Here is a 7,429-nt window from a genome sequence, read left to right on the forward strand (position 1 = left end):
GTGCACAGTCCAGCTGGAGAGCAGAAGGGGCTGAGGAGCAGGAGCCATTAGCAGAGCTACAATGACTACTTATGTGAATTTGGAACTGCAAAGGCCTTTTGGGGCCATGGGTAGCTGAGGTAAGCACCACCACAATCAGTACAGGACGTGTTTGAACCCACAGAGCTTCAGGAGCTGTGGTCTTGCTCCCCAACAGTGTGGGCAACGCCATCCCCTCTCCTGATAACTATAATGTGACCGAGGTGTTACTATAAAATGACAGAAAGAGCTGCAGGACCCAGTGCCAGAAACAAAAGAAAAGGACTTTATATTGTCTGCTTGCACTTCTGGAAAGGAGTGGCTACAGGTTGTGTTACACCATCACCCAGTTCCCATTTCCTCCTTCCCCCTTCCATGACTTCCATGAAATACTGTTCTAATACTTGAGTTCATCTGTCAATTACACCTGGGAATATTTAGCTCCCTTTGTTTTATATATGTTTTGTATAGGTTTCAGGATATATCTTATATGGTCTTTATTTGAAACTCCTAAAATATCAATCTATTCTTTTTTTTCTTTTTTTTCTTTTTTTTTTTTTCTTTTCTTTGTCAGGAAAAAACTGATGGGGCTGTATTCCCCCATCTTTGTAAGTATAGTATTTCCTGAAATATTCTGTGGTTCATATTTGGATATTAAGCACTAGTAAATGCTCAGAAAAGTGGGAGAAGTTCCTTATGCCGCTGTGTACTTCCATAGACTGCAGGGCATCACTGAATCTTCAAATTTGTTCTTGTTTAAATTATATATGTCAACACCTCTCTTTTTATTACAGCCTGAACAAGTGCTTTAGCTATTTATAATAAGAAGGAGGTCATCAATTGCCTAGCAGTTGTTTATAGCACCCACCATTACATTAAATGTCTCTGCAGTCCTTAAAACATTGGCTTGTTTTTTAGTGATGACTTCATACTGTCTACTGTGAGGCACCAGGAGGATAACAAGTGACTCGTGGCCAAAGATCAGTTTGTGTGAGGAGGCAGCATCCTCTCCCTCCCTCCTTTCTCCCTCCATGCGGTGAGGGGTGGAAATGGCAGAGATGTTCATGCTGTGCCTTCCTTGGGCCAAGCACAGGGGCGTGGCAGGATGTTCTTCACTGGGACCTATAATATCTTTTACATGCTTTCTTGCTCTTGTTCTGAAATGCTCTGGAGTTACTCAATTTATGGATGTAAGGCCTTGCTCATTTGTTCCAAATTTCCTTTAAAGAAGGGAAAGAAGCATGAAATGTAGGTCCCTGGATATCAGCAACTGCTTGTAGGAGAAATAAAATAGATTGTGTTTTCATTTTTGTAACTTGAAATGGCTGACTGGTGAGGCATTTGTACATCATAGTTAAGTTTCTGAACTACGCTAAACTTAAAAAAAAAAAAAAAAAAAAAGAGAGAGAGAAAAACCTGTAGCTTAATGGAAGTTACTGATAGTTTGGTTATGATTTTGAAGTCAATCTGTAGTCTCTGCATACTTTAGATTTAGACTCTGCTAGAGAATAATGAACCTCACTTTGCAAAGCTCCTGATGACCTTCATAACAAGTAAAGTTGTACTTCTGTAATGGCCTCTTCTGTGTGCTAATTTCACATCAGAGAATGCTTGTCTGTTATTTAGATCACTATACTTTTCTAGCCCATTTTCCAGTGTCAAAGTTACTAAGTAATCATCTGTTACTTCAAATAATATAAAAATAGCATGTCATTACCATTAAGCACTAACTGCAAGGATTTAATTTTAAACCATTTCTCCTTTCCCTGACTGAAGAAATGGCTCTGCGATCATTTTTAACCTTTCATCAGCATAATTGCCAAATAATTAACAATAGTTAAATGATGAGAACCTGAGAGAATTGAAAATTATTATTGAAATATATATTTCACTGGAGCAATGACCTACATGAATGTTTCAAAATAAAAGTAATGTATATTTGGCAGCAGAGGCAACACAGACTCTTTATATGTGCTAGATGTTCTTTATATGTGCTTATGCCTTAGTAACCTATAGCCGTATAGGCACAAAGACACATCTCACTGAAGAAAACTGCTCCTCCAAGGTTATTTTACCATGCTTTGCAATGTCTTCATTTCCACTAACACAAATTACTTATTCCACAGAATAAGCAGTGGAAACCTGTATAAAGACTCTATAATCCCTTTCTAATTTTTGTATCAGATACTGCTTCCTTGCTTCTGCTAGCAGAGCAGATTAGTCTGCTGAGTTTTTCCTGCAGTTTCTTCATTTTTCTCAACGAGCTCTATGTGTTGACTTTATTTTTTTTTTTTTTTCTATACACCCTTTAGGAGTTGACAGTTGTCAGCCTCTCCGTCCTGTCCCATCTCTGTGAGTCATCAGGATTTACTCACTCCCCTTTGCCTACTAATTTGTTTAGAAGCTGCTTGGATCCTGAAGAGCTGCTCATCTAGGTACTACCAGCACATCCTTTCCTGCTCTTTGTTCCAGGCACTCCTATCTATGATCCACTTACACAAATCTTAATATTTCTACTCCAACTGTCTGCATAGAAAGGGTAGGAAGATGTGAAGGTACTGGTGGTGTTTACTGGTGTCCGGAGGAGATCACAGGTAGGAGAAACCAAGGGGGCACAAATGTGTCAGAAGCTTGGCTGCTCCCAAAAGGAATAATTTTTCCCTCATCCCCTCTCCCCCCATTTTTTTCAAAAGTTCGGGCACTTATCAGTGCACAGTGCTATGATGGCACTATTAGAAATCCTAAATAAAACCTCTCTCTGGATTTTCATCAGTTCCTTCTTAAGTTCATCCTTCTTGTAGACAAGTTTGTCTTTCCAATAGTTTTTCGGTAAAATCATGGAAATTTCTCTGCAGCTTTCACTCCCCTTTTTAAGGGTGTGGATATATTGTATATGTAATCACACTTTCTGCAATATTCTTCTCTTCAGTTGCGTCATGTACTTTTAGTGGTGGATGTGATCCTGCAGCCAGTGGCTGATGCAAGTACCCTTTTAATTGCAGTTCCTTCTGGGTTCACTCAAGCCTCTCATAGCCACTTCTTTCTCTCTGCTTGCTTTCATCTATTGCCACACCATTCATATTGAGTCCAAGTTTATTTAATTTTATGACTGAGGTTTTGGGGGAAGTAGTGGTAGAAAGCATGTTATATTTTGTTTTTCTGCTAGTGGTTCCAAGGTACGTTGCTGAAGTACCAGTAGTGCCTATACAACCCTAGCGATCCTTCAACTCCTGTCCTGTATTTATGCCCTTGAGCTGTTTAAATCCGGAGCACCTGGCTGGAAACAAAGGCAAGGGGTTGTCTGAGTGTTTTCACAAATAGAAGTAATGTCTCCTGCTTCAACTACATCCCCGCCACTTCCTCATGGACTATTTAGCACAAGGGTGTTCAGCAGGCTTTGCTTTTGTTTGACACCTGCTCAGAAAAGCTTGTTGAGTACCAGAGTCCATTGGAGTACGCAGCCCATTAATGCTTGCTTTTGAAAATGCAGGTCTAACACTAGCACAGCAGTTGTGATCCTTTGTGGGAAAGTGCTCCAAATGCAAATTTTAATCAATGCTATTTCCTTATAAAATCAGTCCCTCCAGCTCCCTAATTATCAGTGCCAGGCTATGAATTGCCATTATACCTCTCATATTGAGGTCCAGATTGAAAATGATATCTTCCTGTGCTGCACAGGAAAGGATTATCACCCTGCTGCTCTACCAGGGATGGGAGCATACGTCAAGCTGATTAGAACATTCTCCTCTTTCCTGTGTATAAGGTTCCACCATTGCAGCTCTCTTACTGTAAAGCTACTTATCTTTTTTCTTTTTATAAAAAATAAAATAATAAAAAAACCTACATGATGCTTCTGTGTATTGTCATTTATAGCTATTTTTAAGAAATAGGAAAATCAAGGTTGAGCCAACATTAAGCTTATTTTTTTACGCAGTTCGTAAGTACTGTGACCACACCTGCTGTTTCCCTTTCCTCCTATGCTAACATTTTTGCAGCCTCCTGCTTTCTCTGAACAACCAAAAGCCTCTAGATCAATAAAAGAAAGTAAATGTTCAACAGAATGGCTTACGGACACCTGAGCTTTCAAAACCACTGTGAAATAATTTCCCTCCCATTAAAATAAATGTGAAACTCTTTGGCAAGCGAGTGCATGTTCTGCTTTGTTATGTGTAAATAGAATAAAAAAGAAAGCATGATTCCTACATTTGAGTTGTTTGCAAAATAATTGTATGCTACCTGTTTCCATTACCAACAAGAAGAGCTACTTTTTTCATTTAATAATATAAAAATCATCATATGCTTTTATTAGGTTGTTTAGTTTCCTTGTGGTTGGATATAACGTTATACTTTACTATATATATAATTTATTATTGGTAATATTTATTGCTAATAAAATAGTCCATGAAAATACAAATGTTATATTAAAAAAAAAAAAAAAAAGTTGAATCCTTTTGCTGCAACAAACTGTTTTTGCACATTTTAGAACTTCTTTGTAGATTCTTTAAATGGAGAGTCTTAAGAGATTTTTGCAAAGCTTTGAGGAAAGTCTTTCTTTTTGCATTTAAACCTGAAATTATAAATGCAGATTATATTTTTACAAGATTTTGCAGCAGCTCAGCACTCAGGATATTGTAGTTTATTGATGACTTCTGGGGACGTGCTCTGTCAGGGAAGCCTGAAAATGTAATTGGAAAAAAAAAAAAAAAAAAAAAAAAGCATAGTGGTCACAGATAAAAATAAGGATAATAATGAATATACAGAATAGAAAAAAAAATCGAAGGGTGAAAGTTTTGAGGCATAATCTGGGTTAAACCCAAATGCAATGTTTTATTTACCAACTACAACAGAAAGACACTAGGCTTTTGTTTGCTTCTTATTTTGCTGTGCTGCAGATTAGCTGCTGCAAATGTTTAAAACTGTGTACCTGTGTCCTGCTCTGAGAGAGAAGCAAAGGGATGCTGTGTGTTTGCAGTTGTGATCTGGGAAGTATCCAGCACACTCCAGCTCTGGGAGGGAAGCAGTGTTTGTGAGGAGTAACTTGGGTCTGGCCTCTAATGGCTGCTTTGCAGAACAGAGGAATCCAAAGGTTTGTCAGTTTGACTATTATTTTCTGCAGCTAAACACTCTTTGTGTGCTTATTCCAAAGGATTTCTGGTAATTAGAAATCTGATTTTGTATCTCTTATATCATCCATATACTTAAATGGTTTATAGGTGATCTAAAGTCTAATCCACAGCCCTGCTAACAGAGCTACAGAAATGTCTGAATTGAACAGGGCTTTTTGTTGGCAGTGGCTGCCTATATGGATCTAAGCATGAGATGTGCACTCTGGTGCTAAATACTTAATTCTGCAGATATTTTACTCACATAAGCAACTTTATATGTGTGAGTAGTCACCTTGAATTATAAATATATTGAACTAATTACATTTCTGAGGCCTAGCAAGACTGGAACAGGAATTATTAAAAGTTTTTTCTTCCTATTCTATCAAAACTGGTTTAATTTCTTACAATGAATGGAAATTTAAAAAAGAATAAAGGAAGAAGTCATACATGACAGCCTGGGGAATTGTTGTGCAGTATACAAATACTGACTGATTTCAAAGCTTCTCTGTATTACCAAACATCTCAGCGTCTGTGTGATCTGCCACAGGGTGTAATGTTCATTCAAAACCAGTAAGCTTGGAAGACACCAAACTTGGGCTGGTTCCACTCAACCTTCATTGCAAAAATGAAGCTTAGAAAAGCCTGACAATTCAAATCAGTTGGACAAGAGAAAAGTCTTTGAAGAGGAGGCTGGCGAAGTCAAGGACTGACACTAGGCAAAGGACTCAGAGTACTCACATGCATCACTGAACAGGAGGCAATTGCTTTATACCTTCAGATGGAGTTGGTTGAGTGTATCCTTGGTGAAGGCACTGGCTGAATCAGCTGCAGGGGGCAGAAAAGGAGCTATTTCTGACTTTGGTCTGTTCTCCATCCTGGCTCACCATGCAGCTGCACAAACCAAAATACTCCATGAAAAGGAAGGGGCAAAAGGGGCAGCTGCAAATGAAGCAAGGGCACATCAAATCTGGCCTGAGATGAACACCTGCAGAGGAGAGACTGCTAGAGAAGGCCGTGCCATCCTTCAAGTTCCAGAGGTACAGGTGGGCAGGTAGCTTGGGCGCAGCGAGAAGAGTTTAACCTAAATGCAAAATGTGTTTAGAGCAGGGAGGAAAACAGAGAAATACACAACCAGGTTTCTACTGTTAGCTAAGCCAAAGCTGAGAAGGCCATTTATTTCTGCTGTGGCATGGTGCTGATGGGGTAATCGCTGGGCGCCGAACAGGCCAGTGAGCCCACAGAAGGGTTTTGTGTGAGCTGGTAAGGATGGTGAGGAAGGTGAAGGGGAAGAGTTGCCACTAGTGTTAGTGCTGGTAACAGCAACCAGCAGGCATAAGGACATGTTTCTGGGAAGAGTAATAGGTGGCCTGGGTAGCAAGGAAGCCAGTGAAAACAGATGGGCCCTGTTTAGCCTAAGGAAGGTTTAAATCCATGCTACCTCCGATGACACAACCTCGGTATGCTCGTGAATTTTAAGTGGGAAGGTTCATTAGGACAATTTGCTGCAATACAGGCAACTCAAATGCTTCTTGCCAGTCCTGAAAACTATATATTTTTATATTTTTTTCCTATAAACTTCATAGTTTTTATTATTTACTTATTATTTATTATAAAATTATTTATTATATATTTACTTATTATTTATTATGTTATTATTTACATAATATTTATTAATTTACATAATTTGGTAAAAAATATAAACAAAATATTTGCATTTAGGATAAAAGGCAAATAGCAGTCTGGATCCAGTCACTGATTATTGCTAGAGGACACAGGTGTTCTTAATGATAAAGCATGGAAGATATCCACAGCCAGTTAAGAGAAAGGGTTTAGAAGAATGAAAAACAATTACTTCATAAAATAAGGTGAATTCAGCAGAGTCCTTGTAAAATTTTTAAGCAAAAGAATCCCACATCCCTGCCTTTATTGTGTTACTTCAAATCCATCTGTATTTGAAATGTACTTCTGATTCAGTTAAAGCAAGCATTTCAGAAAACCTCAAATACAAGGCCATGTAGAGATAACTAATAAATGTCAGTAACACTTTCAAACTCTGAGAAAGCAATGCATCTGTTGAAGAAACACAGAGCCTGAGAAGCCAGATTTCATTCAGTATAAATTCTGCTTCCCCCTCCATCTCAAAGCACAACCTTGCAATACCTGAAAAGGAATGGAACTACCACAGTTTTGTTGAAAAGCTTAAGTGTACGATGTTGCAAATAGCTTTTCTGTGCAGTCTGAGGACAAACACAGCAGCCTGGATAGCTCACCCTAAAAGGATATAGAAGCCAGGCAGATCAGCGGGC

This window comes from Aythya ferina (genome assembly GCF_964211825.1).
Source record: "Aythya ferina genome assembly, chromosome: 6".
Taxonomy (NCBI): Eukaryota; Metazoa; Chordata; class Aves; order Anseriformes; family Anatidae; genus Aythya; species Aythya ferina.